Consider the following 19,516-nt stretch of genomic DNA (forward strand, 5'->3'; position numbering starts at 1 on the left):
TGGGACCATGTTAAGTTCGGAGCTTTTATGGTTCAAACATTTAAGATAAAATTTGGGTGCGTTACAATTAACGTTTTACTTCATTGCACCACGTGCTCAAGGTTTGAGAAGAGACTCAAAGAGATCTTGATCGTTGATGATTATTGAAGGTTTCCATAGATCGTAGTGTCATCTGCGTATATTTCGATGACTGAGCTTACAACGTGATTTGGGAGATCATTGATGACGATAAGGTAGATTGGCTAAGGGTGGTAACTTGTACAAAACTTGTAAGATCACGTTGAATCACGGGTTCTCGTCAGGTCACCGACTTTAAGCAACCACAACTCTATCCATTACCAGATGGGTGACCATTTAGGAAGGCGAGACGCTGTATGTACTGCGCCGAGTCGTAGACATTCCCAGGTTGGTAACCGGATACGAATTTAATTACTGGGGGTGGATGCACCCCTTATCCAAACGGAAAGCAACTTGAAACTACCGTTTACACTTGTCTTTCTTTTTTTTCTTTTTTACACAGTGATCACCACTTATCAAGGCCCGGAAGCCACTCAGGAATAAGGGTTATTGCAAGTTCATTACGTTAGTGTGGAGATTTGATGGAGTGTTTTCCCGGTATTACCATGGATCTACAATTAAGAGAGACGTGGACGCTACTTAAACTGCAGGATCGCTGAAGTTGTATGATGATATCGTGTAATTTTTAAATAAAGTTATTACCCTCAATAATTGGGCGTTTGTTTAGTGTTTATATATATTTAACGAGCTCTTTTTTAAGTGAGATCTTTGAATATAATAAATTTTATTTATATATATATATATATAAATAAAATTTATTATATTCAAAGATCTCACTTGTCCTCTCCCCGCTCATAACCCCCACCCATGTTACATTATAACTTTGTAAACGAAATAAGAAAATGTTTTTGTTTGAAACATCAGTTCTCGACGATAATTCTTGGCCTGCAGACGTAATCCCCCAACGCGGGTGATTACAGAAACATGTATGCACATATGTAGCCATCAATGTTTGTATAAATAAATTTCATATATATATATATATATATATATATATATAAATAGATTTCATATATATATATATATATATATATATATATATATATATATATATATAAGTTTTCCAAAGTGATCTGATGGAATTTGAACACGAATTAGTGAGCTCACAATTTTACTACGATCAATATGTAAGGCTACTTGCATATTGTATACGATTGAATGCATACAATTGATGTATACTTATGCCGTTATTTCTAATCTCAAAAAGAAATGCAATTGAATTACTAACAAAACATGTTATCTATATTTCCACATTGAAGAGCGGCATTTAATGCCTGTCTTTATAAAGATACATACATATATATACACACACATACACACGCATACACACACACATATATATATATATGTATATGCATTGAAATCTATACATATCCGTGTAAATAGGCAAATGTGTATTTTCCATGCATATTTTTCCAATAGGAAAATCTATAGCGCAAGTCAGACATTCTTTGACATTCCGTAAAAAATACGAAAAATCGCTTATAAAACTCCTGACCGAGTCAACAGAATGAACATATATAAAAAATGCTCTTACAAAGAAAAAAAGATTACATTCCTTTTGGGCAACGAAGGAATCAATTAAAGTAAAAATGGTCGGCTAACTGTAGCAGTGCCGCTTGGTTGCAATGGTCAGGGTACCGATCGATGGCGAACAGTCTTTGATCTGGGACGAATAACCGATCGATGCTTCAGTATGTAATTGATAAGAAGAAATTGTGAGAGCTTCAAGATGGCGGACGACGATCGGCAAAGGAAAGTGTAACATCATATACTGAAAAATAGAAAATCAGAACAAAAAGAGAGCGAACAAGACGTGAAGCATGATGTAAAAACGAGACGAACGAAAATAAGAACATAATAAAATATTATAAGCTTGATGAAATGAAAATGACAGAAATTAGTAAATGAAATAAAATTCTTCAGAAAATTAATAAAAATTTATAGGAGAAATAAACGTAGTTTATGACCATACCCACTAACACACAATGTAATGCTGCACACAATGATGTAAACCTATGTATAGGTCCAGGTCAATAAATCGAACACGAATATATATATATATATATATATATATATATATATATATAAATATATATGAATAAATATTTGGAGATACAAAATTTATAGATACATTTAAATAAAAGGGGCGGAAATCTCTCAAAAGCTCTTTCGACTATCATCTCGTCAGGAGAGAATCGATAGTATAAAAAAATATTAGGCATTATGTTATTTAATTTTATACTATCGATTCTCTCCTGACGAGATGATAGTCGAAAGAGCTTTTGAGAGATTTCCGCCCCTTTTATTTAAATATATATATATATATATATATATATATATATATATATATATATATATATATATACTAGCAAAGTACCCGTCGCTGACTGGGTTCAAAAACAGCCTACAGAAAATGGACTCTGATTTATGAAAGTATGATAGGTTATGAAAAGGAAGGGTTGTAATGAGATAGATTCGAATTCGGGGGTATCAAAACAAAAGCAAAATATGATTAAAGTAAAAATAAAATAGATAAACCACATGATTTATTATACCATACCTGTTCACACTGAAACACTTATCACAATATTCTGTGGATCTATATTAAAAACCTTGTTAAACTTTGTGACATATTTCCCTTCTATGGAAGTCAGGCGAGAACGAACACCCCCATTATACCATATTTCTTCAAACTGAAACACAATTATAAATGTATACTTTAGCAGATAGATATGAAAAGTCTTTATTAAAGGTTGTGCATATTTCCATTCTATGGAGGCCAAGCGCGAACGCCGACCCCACATTTTTATTATACTATCCCTATTTAAGTTAAAACATAATTATCAAAGTATTATTATGTACATCTATGAAAAGTACTTCTTTTAAACTCCTCCGCCTAACGTTCACAGGAAACATGAGTTGGAACAATTACATTGAAAGCATTGCCAGGACATCTGCGAAGAAGGTAGACTCTCTCTACCAGGCTAGAAAGTAATGCCCGAAAGTATCCTGCATCTCTCTGAGGCTACCATTCGCTCATGTATGGGGCATTGTTGTCATATTTGGGATGGTGCACCTGCTACTAGTCTCTCAGTCATAGACAAGGTTAAAAAAATCGCAACCTGATAGGTCCTGAACTGTCATCTAAACTGCATCCCTCTGCTTGTTCTATAAGTATTTTGATGGTGAATGCTCTGACGAACTGCAAGCACGTGTGCCCCCACGATGTAAATACACTCGACAAACCCGACAAGCAGCTAAATCCCACACCTACACAGTGGAGATCCATAGATGTAGGAGACCTTTCTACTCCAGTAGTTTCCTCCCTAGAAGCGCTAGACTTTGGAATTCCATTCCGGCTTCCTGCTTCCCCAAATGTACTGACGTGCAGAAGTTCAAGTGTAATCTGAACTGATATATTACTGCCCAACTCCCTACATAGTACCCCAGTAGCTTATGCCCCTGATAGTAGCCCCTACATCACAGTTGCAATGAGTATTGTTTGGGGAGAAAATGTAATATATATATATATATAATAATAATAATAATAATAATAATAATAATAATAATAATAATAATAATAATAATAAGACAAGCTACCACGTGTAGGCATCTAGACGACCCATGTAGATTATGCCTTCATGAAAGATTTGCTATCCTGTACTTTAAAGAACCCCAACATCTATTAAACTGTAGAAGAGAAATAGCAACTGTCTTCATAAAATAAAATTTACTCTAGGATAGCGATACAAAATAGTTTTAAAACTAACAAAAACAATAGAAAATAAACAAATAAATAAATTAAATAAACATGAATATACATAAACGATCACACATATATGTATGTATGTATATGTGTATATAAATGTGCATATATGTTTGTACACATATGTATATTTATATATAAACTAACAAAAAAAAAACACTAACCTAGTTTTAAAACAGATCCTTTGTCCGATAAAATGCATGCCCATTGCCTGATATGAAGGGGCGCGGTGGATACTAGAAAGCTGATTGGCTAAATAAATCCTCAATAGAAAAGGACCATATAAAAACGATACACAACCACAGAATTCGCGCATAAGCCTGAGGAATCCTAGAGATGATTAAACGCCGAATATTCAGTGTAGCTTAATCGCCATATATGTTTTATAAATTACTATATATATATATATATATATATATATATATATATATATATATATCATCTTTGATTCCACTCGTGTCCGAGTATTGGGCCCCGTCCTTTGTCATCAGTCTCCTATCTTTGAGATGGGTGCTTATATATTATGTGGCTTTTAATTCCGAATCTACGTCCTCATTATACTCCCTTTCAAACTCCACGATTCTATTGTGTTCTGCCCCTTTTCACGTCTTCTTGTCCCTTGCAGTTTCCTCCAACGAGTAGGGATCAATTTGTAAGAGCCTAATTGCGCTTTTGTTGTTCATTGTAGCGCATTATTTGAACTCCTCGTGATCTCGTACCCCAGGACAGACTCTTCATATAGCATTTTTGGGGGGAGGCCTTTAATTATTCATCCTTTCATCGTGTTTTACCCAGCGGATGGCGTGATCGTCTCAACGCGGGTCACTGAGATTCGTTCCTGGTCTTTAATATGTGTGTTGTGGCTCTCTCGTGATGTTGGCCGATGGCTGATTTCAAGGTAAAAGAAAAAGGGTAAGAATGACAAGGCTTGCCTGATCTTATGTTGCTGGATCATATTGGTTGATTCGAGTCTGCCAACTTAAGGAGGGTCGACACATATAATCAACAGCACACTGACAATTGAATTGCTAAACTATATCACTTTTTGTGATGTAAGGTAAACCAGCACTAATAAGTTGAGGAAATGCAGACTTTATACCAAAACCAAACGTAGAGCGACGGACGGGAAGCAATTTCTCACAGATTTAATGATTCCTCTACCCAAACGCTGACCGGTATCCTCAATTTAAGGACCTTCAATAACAGGACACCTGGATGAACAAAAGACGACAGGGAAATTGTGTTTTTTTAACTTTATTTTTAATACTATAATCAATTTAATTCTCCGAATGACTGTTTGGAATGAAAGTATCCTTGACGGTCTTGAATTCGTGTTCTAGTCTCAGAAATTAAAAGCTAAAGTTTTCATGAAAGTTATAAACGGCAATAATTAAAAAAAGATATTTCACGATGAAGTTATGCTCAATATAAAAAAAATACAGACGCAGTCGAATAATCCAAGGGCATGAATATTGGTCTAATTTAAAGCAGACTGAAAGTTTATTGATGCTTATATGTATATATATATATATATACGTTATACTCTAAAACGCCTCTTGCAAATTGTAAGTTTTCAACAAATTTTCTCTAAGAAAAAATAATTCTGAAATAAAGAGATGATATTTATAAAATTAGGATATATAAATAAATTAAAAATATTAAAGATATATAGAATATGAGTCAACAATGAGAGAAACGAAGCTAATTAATGTAGTGAACATCAAAGTCATGCACTTAGAAGCTTGTATCGTAAGAGTATGGTGCAGCAATACTGTCAGAGACATAGTTGATTAGGTTACTATCCTGGCTCGGGATACAACGGTGTAGAAAATATAAATTATTAACAATATGTTGTAGATTCAGTCTAAGCAAACTGAAGACATGTTCCTCTGAATGCATTTAAGATTCTCTAGTACAACGGTAATTGTGTTTAGAATATACATCTCAAGTCCTAGCACATATATCTCTGAGTCATTATGGCAAAGTGGGAGATAACCAGACATGTTAAAGTAGTTAGACGAAATGAAGAAATGTAGGTTACTTTATTAAGAGCTATTATTTCTGTGTAGTTTGCGAGGAGATATGATTATAAATCGTTTTAGTCCTAAGTCCGTGTATATTTTGAATGGAAATTTCCAGTAATGGAATTCGTTTTGTTTTGTTTGCGTATGTTTGGGTCATATTTTGTATTAGAGCTTTCAGTTTATTTATAAAAAAAAATCCTATACTAAACTATTTCAGAATAGACCCCCCATCATGTTAGTGGAGTGTTGTCAAAGTATTTGCTCCAAGTTTAACTTTTTGCAAGGATCACCACGGGTAAATTCTATGAAAAAAAAAGTAAAATTGTCATTTTAAAGAAAAGTGTGTTTATAATTCGTCTGTAATCAAACACCTACAAAAATATTGGGGGTTCAACTTACTTCTAAGCGGTTAATTGAAAAATACGAAAACTAAACAATGATACGCGTAAATATTAATGTTATGTTCCAGGGATTTTGGGGGGAGGGGGACATCTGCGTGACGTTTGCACGTGCATAGGTATAGAAAGAAATACAAATAAGGAAAAAATGGTAACGCCCCATTAACAAAGTAAAAAAAAATAAACAAAAATATTATAATTGTCGTTTCGTTAATGAGATTAACAATCGAAAAAAAAACAATGCTTTCCTTAAATATTATTAATTTTAGTTTCAGGGATTGTTTGTTTGTAGGGATTAGCATCGTGGTGATACGACAATTTCTGATTATAAGCGGTTAATATTTTTGTATTTTTTTTTTTTTCACACCACTTATCAAGGCCCGGAAGCCACTCAGGGATAAGGGTTATTGCAAGTACATTACGTTAGTGAGGAGATTTTATGAAGTGTTTAATTAGGGGGGCGGTTCATTAGGAATTTGTTAACATTAGACTTGAAGACATCCAAGTTGTAGTCCGGAGGGAAGCAGGCAGACGGAACAGAGTTCCACAGGCGTGCAGTTCTAAGAAAGAAGCTTTGCTCATGAAATCCGCGTTTTGATTTAGGCACAGATATAGAGTGGGGAAAATTTTTCAGTGGATTCAGCTAGACGGGTGGACGGGTGTTTTTCGTGTAAGATTGGCGAGGGGGGACCAGAGATTGGAGCTCAGACGAGCACCTGCCATGAAAATAACGATAAAACAAGGATAGGCTCGCAACGTCTCTTCTGTGGGAGAGGGGTTGCAGGGTAGAGAAAAGGGCATCCCCCACTAAACCACGAAGTCTATTTTGTACTCTGTCAAGGCATGATAGGCTGTTTTGGCAGCTCCTGCCCAGATATGGCAACAGTATTCCATCCTTGGCCGTACTTGGCTTTTATATAGATAGAGAATTGCATCAGTAGTGAGATATCTTCTGGAGCGGTAGAAGGATCCCACCATCTTTCCAGCGACCTTGGCAACAGACTTGATGTACGTGTTCCATTTCAGATCAGGAGTAAAGGTCAAACCCAGAAGCTTGTCAAAACACGGAGCCTCACCCAGACGAGAGCCATCCATCACAATTGATGCCAGCTGGGGATCAGAGCGTTGATGATGTAAGGATAGGAGTTTGGTTTTGGATGCATTAAAGGTAACTAGCCACATCTTCCCCCACTGAACCACGCGCTCGAGATCAGAGGAGAGAGAATCGGAGAGAACTTTGTCATTTACAGCCTTTGATGTGTTGCCGTAGATGGTCGTGTCATCAGCATAGATGCCAACGAATGATTTAAGTATGTGTTTAGGGAGGTCATTGATGTAGATCAGGAAGAGAGTTGGGCCCAGTATTGACCCCTGAGGGACTCCGGCATTTCTATTGCAGGCCTCCGATTTTTGTCCATCCACCACTACTCTTATGAGCCTATCGGAGAGAAATGATTTAATGATTGAGAAAACATTTCCAGTTATACCGTAGCTGGAAATCTTGTGAAGTAGACCCTTATGCCATACTTTGTCAAAGGCCTTTGATATTTCAAGAGCAATTTCCCTAGAAAGGAAGCCTTTGTCAAGAGATTCACTAATCCTGTGGGATATAACCGTCAGCACATCTGCGGTAGATCTTGCAGAGCGGAAACCATATTGTGTGTCACTAAGAAGGTTATTCCTGCTGAGGTGGTTTACTATTTCTCTATTTAATATTGATTCCAGCAACTTACTCATAACACAGAGAAAACTTATTGGTCTGTACTGAGAGGGAGATGACTTATCACCTTAATTCTTAAATACAGGGCAAACTGCTGAGGTCTTCCAGGGGGTCGGAAAGCACTTCTCCTTAAGGCAACGCTTAAATAGTTTCGTAAGTATGGGAGCAAGTTCTGGTTGAAGCTTTTTTAACACTATAATTGGGATGCCATCAGAGGCAGTTGCTTTACTGGAATCTAGGTTTTTTATTAGCTTGGCGACCTCATGCACGGATATTTGTATGTTACCTAGCTTGTTCTGTGTTATAGGAGGAAATATGGGGAGTTGATGGCCTTCGTCGCATAGTGTAGAATTAGCTGCAAAGTTCTTTGCAAATAGTTTGGCCTTGTCTGACGCTGACGAGATAACCTCTGGTCCATTGATAATGGTTGGGATAGAACGCACACTTCTGTTCAGGATCCTATTTGTTATTTGCCAAAACTGGTGGGAACCAAGCCGCTGATCAGCTACCTTGGATTTAACAGACTGGGCATATAGCTCTCTTGCATTTTTATTACTCTTTTACAATGGTTGCTGGCAGTCCTGAAAGCAGCTTTAGTCTCAGTGCATCTATTACGTTGGTAGCTATGGAAAAAGTGATTTCTGTGCGCGATAGCAGCAGCACATTCTGGGGAGAACCATGGCTGGCTGTTAGGTTTTTGTTGAAATTTTTTAGATGGTATGAATTGGTCTATGCCTACAATTAACCATTCGGTCAGATCTGATACTATAGAGGACACTTCCTTTTTAAACATGGAGTGCAGAGGTAAATCAGATATGAATGTACGGAAGCTATCCCAGTCAGCCATAGAGTATCGGTATACAGTACGGTGGAGGGGTACGTCTGATGGCTTCTTACATTTCGTTTTTATCTTAACTGATACGACGGAGTGGTCGGAGGATCCTAGAGGAGAATGAACGGTACATGAACATAGCTCAGGGGAAGTTGATAGAAAAAGATCTAAGAGGCTTGCATATTGATTGGGTGTATCGGGCACACGGGTGGGTTCGCGAACAATCTGAGTGAGGTCATAAGCAATGGCAAAATCATGACAAAACCTCCCCTTATCATCTGTCTTATTTGAATGGGTCAGCCATTCCACGTTATGGACGTTGAAGTCACCACAGATGTAGATGTTAGCCGAGGGATGTGAAGACAGTATGTGGTCTATTTTCTCAGATATGCTCTTAAAGATAGTAACTCCGCTGTTGTGGGGCCTATAGAGGGCAAATATAAATGCAGTGGTGTTAGCAAGTGCAACCCTGAAGCACATATAGGGTAAATTAGGATCTTCTCTAGAGATATCCCTGCCACATGGGAAGCCATCCTTAATGTAGGCACATATTCCATGCCCATGGCGACCTTGGGAGTCAGATTTAGCTGTTAAATTGGAGTATCCATTAATTATGAACTCATCTAGGGAAGTGGTCGGCCCTATTCCAGTTTCACATAGAAATAATATGTCCGGTTTCGTCTCCTGTAATTGGGTTTCAACCTCTGGAAGGTTGGAACGTAGACCCCTGATATTGGAGAAGGAGACCTGGTAGTAGGGGTCTACGCTGGAAGATGGGGTTCTAGGTTTAATCGAGTTTTTATTCTGGAGATATTTCATGTTGAGGTTTGGGGATTTGTGGAATAGGTCGGCATACTTGGTTAGAGCAGTATAGAGAGGGAAAGTAAGAGAGAAAAAGACAGGAATTTTTTTTTTTATTTGTAGCACACGAAAAAGTAAAGCCGTAACAATTACCCACTAGTATGGCATCGAGAGGCCCCACCAGAGACTACTGCATGGTCCAGATCCACTCACCAAATCGCAATACATCAGTCCCAGTACTTTGCGCCTGCTGATAGGACAGCCTCCTTAGTGGTTAATCCAAGGTTCGGGTCCCTGACTATCAGGCGGATAACGTCAGCCCAGACAAAACGTTTACCTCCAGCACCCTTACTAGTGACATGGCAACAAGGACAGACAAAGACAGAAAAATATCTTACATCTCAGACTACTGGTCACCAAGTAGTACCGACCTTTAAGCAGCTTTTTCTTCACCCTTTGTCAGAAACATCACTCATTGAATGAGGACTGAATGACAAAATAGGAGAAGCGAGAGTTACTGGAGCTGCCGATAACACATCCACTGCATTATCTACTCTCCATTAAAAAAGGGGGGGGAGGAAAAAGGGGAATGGGTACAAGTGACTTATATCTAAGTAGTAAGTCCGGTGCGAACTTAATAATTAATGACACTTTTGGTGATAATCTCCCCTCCCATATTAATGGGTGGAAGTTTGCCGTTATCTATCTAATTTGAATCATTAAAGTTTCATCTTATAATTAATTAAAATCCAATAATTAACTATTATCAATTTTTAAAGACTGCTTAATATTAATTTACATTAGAGTTTAAATAATTATTCAAGGTTTTAATTTAGGAGGTCCGTTTTCATGAGTGACTTTCTTTGCACTGTATTATATTTATAATGTACTTGAACATAAGGCTAACTATATAAGGTAGGATTCGCAAGCAAGAAGAAAGTATTTTCAATACAGCCAAACTTGCAGTAATAGTATATATTAAGTATACTATTTAAATAAAGTCCTAAGTTTATCTACTCTAGAGAATAATTTCCAGCATTTTTTTTTATCGTTAGTTGCCGGCATTTTGTTTGTTTTAAAACGTTCAGCTTTGTAGCAGGAGGGGGGACGGATAATACGGAATACAGACAAAAAGACAGGAGAATTACAGACAAAATACATAAAACACGAAAAGCAAATTTAAAACAATGTAACAAAACATTTAGGATTAGTTTAGAGAAAAAAATAAAAAATAAAAAATAAAAATACTTAACGTTTTTGCACTAGAGATTCCGCCTGCTGTTTTTATCAACTGTTGGCTAGCATATGCCTTTCTAGAGTATTTAGTTTAATATTTATAACATGTTTTATTCGTGTAGAGAGAGAGGGCCGCCATATTTGTTAAGGTCAGACATGTTTTTATTTGTAATAAGGTGTGTTCTCCGTAATAATTCAGATACGAAGTGTTCCAAGACAATATAGTTATAATGTTACATAAGGCAATATATTTCTAAAGTTACATAAGATAGTGGCTAATATTCAAGACATTATAAATTTGATATGACATATGTTGTTGCAAAGCTAAGGTATTTTGGACCAGAGGGGAATTTCTTCAGTTAAAATTAGATATTATGCTAGTTATCACATTACACAGGTTTCTGTTTTTACAGGTTTTATTGTAAAAAGACAGTAAAACACTCATAACATATTAATCTGAATGCTATAGGGAGAAACAATGATGAATACGACAACAGAAACAGAAGCGGATTAAAATGATAGTAAAATCAATGAAATGCATGGGTATCTATAGAAAAATAATTCGTACTCATCATACACCTAATGGCATCTACTTATCAAAAGTAAATAGAATTTGAATTCGATAACTAGGTCCAACTTATTTCCTCTCGCGAACTTTTTTATAGCGACATCATCAAGGTTTTCCTTTTGTTTAGAGAATAACCATATGTCACAGGGAACAAAGTTTGATCCATACGGAGGGTGAGACACTGTCCTGATGTTTATCTTTGTAAAAGTTGTTGACGGGTTCGTTAGCGCAAATCTTTCGCATCTTCAGTTCTCTTGTGAATAATTGTGTGTACATTTCTTGCATTGGCATTTAACTATCCACTTATAGTTTCTATATACACACAACGGTTCTCATCCATGAAATTCTTTATTTGGCCAATTAACTGGTGTTCTGACTTCCTTACTCCCTCACCTCATCTTTTCACCACTCAAAGACTCTCAGCATTCTTAATCCAACCCAACATCTTATACTCTATTCATGCACGATTGTCCGAAATCAGTTTTAAGTATTTTACACTTTTTTAAATAATTTATCCAAGTTTAAAACATAATTTTATTGCATATCGTTGTTGTAAGCACAATGTTTTAGCGAAAGGCGATGGATGGCCATGGAGGTGAATAAATCTCTTGCAGATCAACGGTTCTCTAGTAATGAGAGTTACGTTATTCAGTTGCAGCTATGCAGGTGCTCTAAGGTCAAGGTATATTTGGAAACAGGCGAGTCAGTTGCCACTGCGCTGGGGAAAGAAATGACAGCACACGCCATGTATTCTGTCAGGTTCCAATCATGAATCGGACTAATAATTGACTGACGCCAAAAGATAACACTAACCCTAATTTAATCTACGGCATAAAAATGCCATGATACGAGAAAAGATTTTATAAATAACTATATATATATATATATATATATATATATATATATATATATATATATATATATATAGTGGTCATGTTAACGTTAAAGTAACTCTTCGCAAGATATATGCAAATAGCAAAATATTGAACTGGGAATATGCTTTCTTGTCCGATAGTTTAAATGCAGTCGGTTCTTAGTAACGTGGTTTGACCAATGGACCTGGAATGAAGATCTTCAATTTCGCAATAGAAAAAAAACAACACAGAACTCGTCGATGAAATAATATTTGCTCTTCTGTATTCCGTTAGACACTTCCTTCACGAAGTTTCAATCACTGTTCTTATTTACATTACTAGTCTTGTGGATTCGACCTGCCTCCTAGTCGTTCAGAGATCCAACTTTCATTGTCAACTCTAAATAAAGTCAACTGAAAAAATTAACACCTTTCAACTCCTTCGAAGATCAACATCATCTTAAGTTTCTTCTACGTCAGACTACTAGAAGGCAAATCTACTTTTAAATTATTGTGCTGGAAGTGTAAGCCATGCTTGGTTTCTGAACAGTTTTTGATTGTTAGTTATTCTACACAAGTTATGGAGATGACCGGTTCTCAGTAGACAGTTCTCGAGTGGGAATCCACAGAGCAAAAGATTCCTACAGTGTTGACACGAAGAAAACATATGCGAAGTTTCCACAGAAAGGGTAAATATTTATAAAGCGATTCTGGTTTCTGTTTTGTTAGTAGCAGAACGTGAATTAATTCGATTCCTCAGTTTCTAGCAGCATAGTTTATAAATAGAATCTCCCGACTTGTGGGATAGTACTACATAAACTTATTTTTTAATGGGAAAATCCCTTTGGTTTATTCTGCTTAAAAATAAATGTATATTTTTATATTCAATTATGCATATTAAAATTAGAAATCATTTAGACCTTAAACTTTTAGCATGTAAAAAGTAGCCTTTTTTAATTTTGTTCAAATGACAAATATATATATATATATATATATATATATATATATATATATATATATATATACAGAGAAAGGAGAAATAAAGTAAGGGATTTTTATTTTCACCTTAAAAAGGATGGGCATGTGAAAAATGGAGCCATATCGTAAATTTGATTATGCAGCTTTGTTCACGCATACACACACACACACACACATATATATATATATATATATATATATATATATATATATATATATATATATATAAATATATATGCAACATGTACACGTTTTGAAAAGAGAGTTTTTTTGTTTTTTTGTCTTTTTCATGAATGCAAAAAAAGTAGGACATTTTTAATAAATAAGAGAGGAAACTTATTTGCATAAAACGTAAAGTAAAAGACAATTGTAATTTATGCGCGCCGTAAAGTAAGCACGCAAAAAAATTTGTCAAGAAGAAAATCTACAAAGAAAGTGTTTTCAAAAGATAATGAAGAAATTATTTGTCAAAAAGAAAATTCAGGAAGAAAATGTTTTCAAAAAGTGATTTTTTACGTTTTGATTTCAGAAAAAGTATTAATTACGCATTAGTAGGTTAATGTATTATTACAAACAAAATTGATGTAGTTTAATGTCTTGCCAAGGACATTTTTTTCCGAAATATAACATTTATATACATACAGGCCCGTGAAAAATAAATCAAAGTCGAATCCTCCAACAAGTTTTGAATCCAAACGCTTTTACTGTATTCTTGTTGCGGGTTTCGTGAATACATCAGTGATATTTTGTTCTGATGATATGTAATTCAAAATAATGGATTCCCTTTTCACCTCGTGTTTTATGAAATGGTATTTTTTTATCATTATGCTTAGAGCTTTGGTGGCTTATTGTGTTCTGTGCTAAGATTATACTAGCGTGTTTATCACAATGAATTACTACGGGACTTTTAGTAAATCTAGCTCTAAAATTGTGTTTAGGATATTTGTAAGGTAAAGTGCTTTCTGGATTGTGTGTGTGATCGCGATAAATTCTGCTTCACACTCTACGAGAGAGAGAGAGAGAGAGAGAGAGAGAGAGAGAGAGAGAGAGAGAGAGAGAGAGAGAGAGAGAGACAATATATTGCTTTTTAGGTTTCCATGAAATAATAGGCACAATTTTTGATAGTCTGAAACAATATCCACATATATTTTTTCAATCTTCGTCGGTTCCCCTAATCTGATTCTGAAAATCCTAATTTGGGGAGAGTCTTTGATTTTCTAAATACTAACTTCTGTTGGTTAGTTCCTTTTAAATAACGACGGATTTGTTTAGCTCTGTTTAAATCCTTCATTGTCGGTCTTGATCATTTTTGTGATAGTGTTGTTACTGTATAGCATATATCAGGTATTGTCGCAGTCATTAAACATATAAGACTTCCTATGATTTCTCGTTATAAATTATCCTCTATTATCTCCGATTCTGTGTATATATTCTTATTAATATCATTTTCGACCGGTGTGGAGCATTTCTTATACTCTTCCATTCATAATTTTTATAGTATTTTTTTCAATATAGCTCGATTGCTTCATCGTAACAAGCACTTTCTTTTGAGTAAATTCTATCCCTAAAAACCAATATATTTTGCCAAGATCGGTCAATTTGAACCTTTTACTTAATTTTTTCTTAACATCGATCAACATTATATCACAATTGAATGCGATTAAAATATCATCGACCCATAAAACCAAAATCAGTAGTTTATTGTCTTTGTGTTGGGTATATAATCAGGGTTCTGCTGGGCATTATTTAAATTGTTGTTTAATCATATCACCATGCAACACTGATCACTCTGCTTTAGACCGTACAATGACTTGTTAATTCGCCACACACTATTTTTATTTTTCATTATAAATCCCTTTTGATGGATGTTTAGGTCATATTGCGATGAAATTTTCAATAAAATTCCTATTGTCTTGTGGTTTGTGGTCGGTGAAAACGTAGAAAAATATTCTGTACCGTAAATCCGAGAGTATCCTTTAACAACAAATCAAGCTTTATACTGTTCAACGTCTGATGCTGTAGTCTTTTTTGTAAAGACCGATCTTGTAGAAATGGCATGTTTATCTATTGGGAGAGGTACTAGCGTATAGGTATTATTTTCCGTCAAAGCACCTATTTCCCTTTTTTCGTAATGTCTATTGATTGATCACAATGTTCTGAATTAATTGCTTAGTTAAACCATTTTTGGGTATTTTCCACGGAATAGCAATAGTCGATTTGATAATCTTTCATATTGGTGACCACGAAAAAATTGGGCCGTTTCTTATTCATATGAGGTATCTTTCTACTACTTCATCATCATCATCATCATCATCATCATCATCATCATCATCATCATCATCGATCCTGTTGTCCCCGTCATCTTCATTGCCTTTATTTGTTTTAATAATTTGAGGAAAAATAATTTCATCCTCTTCATATGACGGGGTTTCTTTAAAATTAAATGTGTCTGTTAATATTACACATCGAATTCTTTTTACCTCATTTGTATCTGGAAAAAAATACTAAATTAGCTGGACTGTTTTTATCGTATCCAAGAAATATACGTCTATCAGTTTTAATATTTAATTTACTCATTTTATCTATATATGCGAAGCAAGTTGAACCAAATACATGCATTCTGCTTAAATTTGGTTTTCTATCGCAGAAAGCTTTACATAGGGTTTTGAATAGTGTTTTGTTAAAGCACCTGTTGCGTATATAGGCAACCGCCATAAACGCTTACGTTCAAAGGTTTTGGGGGAGTTTTAATTCAATGAGTAGACAACTAGTCATTTCAAAGTGTTCGCCATGCTTTTTTCACAGTACCCTTTTCGGTGTGACGATCTAGAAGCTGATTTGTCATGCTTGATACGATGGTTAATAAGTACGATTTGAAAATTTTTATTAGTGAATTCCATACCGTTGTCAGAGCGATTACAATTTTCTTCACCTTAGAGAGAGATGTCGGCTAAATATGTTTTAGTTGCTCGCAGGGTACGCGATGTGTTCTTTAAAAAATTAACCATTATTAAACCTTAATAGTAATCTAGGAAATTTAACACATATCTAAAATGTTCTCTGGCCATCGGTTCCACGGAACCGTTCAAGTCATAAGGCACCAGTGATAGATGCTTTTTGGCCTCCTTGTCTGGTATCTTGTTTTGATAGTTTGTCATTCTTCCCTGCATACAAACATCGCAGTGTTTTATGTTTGTATTTTCATTCCATCAACTACAGTCGGCAACTTTTTGATATCAAGAATATTGCAGTGCCCAAGAATTTTATGCCATGTCTGTAGATCATGGCAGGCGGTTTTCGATGGGACTACGCTATTTAAATAATATAATCTTTCATTTTCTTTAATGTCGAATACAGTTCCATTCAGGTACACCAGTTTTGATTTATTGGGTCTAAAGTTTATGTTTGCACCTTGTTTTGTGGCAGCTTGTACAGAAAATATATGTTGTTTAAATTTCGGGATTAGAAGAGCGTTTTCTAGAATACAGAAATATAGTTCACTTTTATTGTTTCTTAGCGAGATTTTAGCATTGCCTCTTTTCAAAACGATATCGTTTACACGACCTCCGTCAGCAAGTTCTACAAAATGGTCTTGAGGCTTAAATTGGGACAACATTGATAAAATCAAATTCCTTTATAATCACATGTGCCGTTGCATTACAATCGACAAGAAAATTATTATTTTTTGTTGAAGCGTTAAATGTACATAAAAATAATGGAATCTGCGTTTAGATTTAGGCACATATGGAGATTGTAGGGGGATTGTTTGTAGTGGTTGTAGCTATTCAAGTAGCTTTGTGAAAGTCTTGCAAAGGTGGCCATAGATTAGAGTTAGGATTAGCATTTGCCATGAAAATAAAAAAGAAAACAATATACTCAAAAGGAGCAATAAATAACGTCTTTAATATTATATGGTGTGTTACCAATCAGCACAGTGATCAGAATATCTCTGCTAGTAAAAATATATATGCAATGAAAATCTGAATAATATTGTGCAGATATGAACCGAGAAAACAACATAGAAATATTTCGATTAACGTAAAATGTTAAACCGTGTTGCAAACATCTGCCAAAAATACAAGTTAGTCCAAAAGCATTAGAAACGGAATAAAAAAATAAATACAAAGATTTTTTTTTAAATCTGATAAAAGTCTTTCCGCGGAAATAAATCGAACTAAAGACATCGCACAAATAATTCCCGTATCGGTTTCAATTCATGTGCAGTAGACGGAATTGCTCTGGTTATTGCTTTTCTTATTGACGGTGCTTTTAATCGAATAAAATTATCGAGCGTTCTTTGAGTTGCAGTCGGCTGTAGAAAGGTTTACGCATTTATAAACATGGAACCGGTACCCTTTTCGACTGTTTCCATTCATCTTAACAAATGAAAGCAACTGCTTCTCTCTCTCTCTATGCAGAAGTTGTCACCTTAAAAGACTGCGTGTCTCCTCATCTAAGGCGCGGAAATATACCGGACACATCAAGTAGGATATTCGAACGCCGTTCTCCATGCAGTCGTTGAACATAAAACCATTTTGAATAGATCACATTTCTTCATTGAATTTTGTCTTTTTTATTCTAGCGTGTGTTAACTAGACCTCCGCTTTTATGGGAGATTTTCGTCAGTTTTTATTTCTTTAATAGCAGATAATGTCTCTGTGTGTTTTTTTAAGGAGAGCAATTTATGCATTATAAGTTTCCGCAAACCTTTATTCTGTTTGGTATTAGACTACTGAATCAGTCATTCAGCACATTGTGTTGTAAAGTTGTATATGAAAAGACTTGTCATTTACAACGACAGATCAGTTCAAGTAATGCAACTACATCAAACTGTCAAGAAAGAACATGAAATTCGCTACAAAATAACTTCACTGCTTGTATATCGTTTGCATATCCTTGAATGGCTAAATAGTGTAAGTAACTTTATCTAGATAGAAATGAAATTAGACATCAAAGTTGATAGAATAAAAGTGTCACAGATAATGATCATACTATTTATATATCTATAAAACTGAAATGTTTATAATATTAGTGTTTTTCCCACGGTATGTATCTCTGTTAATGTAAAGCTCAACATCTTTATTTCTCGAGACATATAATGATATTGATTAAATTTTATTATGTTCAATAAATACTCTAGTATTTATATAACTCAACCCAGGAAATCTATACACATTTAAGCATAATTTTTAAATACTATTATATATATATATATATATATATATATATATATATATATATATATATATATATAAATATATAAAGCTGAATGCCTGTGTGTGGGTCTGGTCACGAATATGCTCCTGTATAGTTGACTATTTAAAAAAAACTGATTACATATAATGATAGAAGATGTATCGAGACACAGGAATGGGTATGTTTGATCTGGAAGAACGGTGTTTCATTAAAATGCTGAAATCTGCGTTCGCGACAGGTCCACAAAGTATGGAAATTAAAAAAAATGAAAAAAAAAAACGTTTACAAGTGTTTTGATATAGATGTACATAAGAATACTTTGATAATATGTTTTAACTTAAATAGGGATCGTATAATAAAATTGTGGAGTCTGCGTTCGCGCCTGGCCTCCATAGAATGGAAATAGGCACAACCTTTAACAAAAACTTTGCATATCTATCTGCGTAAGTATACTTTGATAATTATGTTTCAGTTTGAAGAAATATGGTATAATAAAATTATGGTGTGTTCGTTCGCGCCTGACCTCTATAGAATTCAAATAGTTCACAAAGTTTAACAAGGCTTTTTTTTATATAGATCCACAGAATATTGTGATAAGTGTTTCAGTGTGGACAGGTATGGTATAATAAATTATGGGGGTTATCTATTTTATTTTTAATTTCATCATATTTTGCTTTGGCTTTGATACCCCAAAGTTCGACGCTATCACTTTACAATCCTTCCATTTCATAACCTATCATACTTTCATAAATCAGAGTCCATTTTCTGCAGGCTGTTTTGAACCCAATCAACGACGGGTACTTTTGCTAGTATATATATACATAGATATATATACATTTATATATATATATATATATATATATATATATATATATATATATATATATACTAGCATGGGTGCCCGGCGTTGGCCGGGTTTTGGAGGTGTGTGCTGAGCCAAAAAAAAAAGGGAGGTGATTTTTAAAAAAGATTGACTCCTATTATAACCCCTTCAAATTAATTGTTTGGAGCTAACATCAAGTTATTAAGTTAGATCCATGTCTAAGGAATCTATATCTAAAAT

The sequence above is a fragment of the Euprymna scolopes genome, chromosome 25 (assembly GCF_053919585.1).
Source record: "Euprymna scolopes isolate OS-2025 chromosome 25, ASM5391958v1, whole genome shotgun sequence".
Taxonomy (NCBI): Eukaryota; Metazoa; Mollusca; class Cephalopoda; order Sepiida; family Sepiolidae; genus Euprymna; species Euprymna scolopes.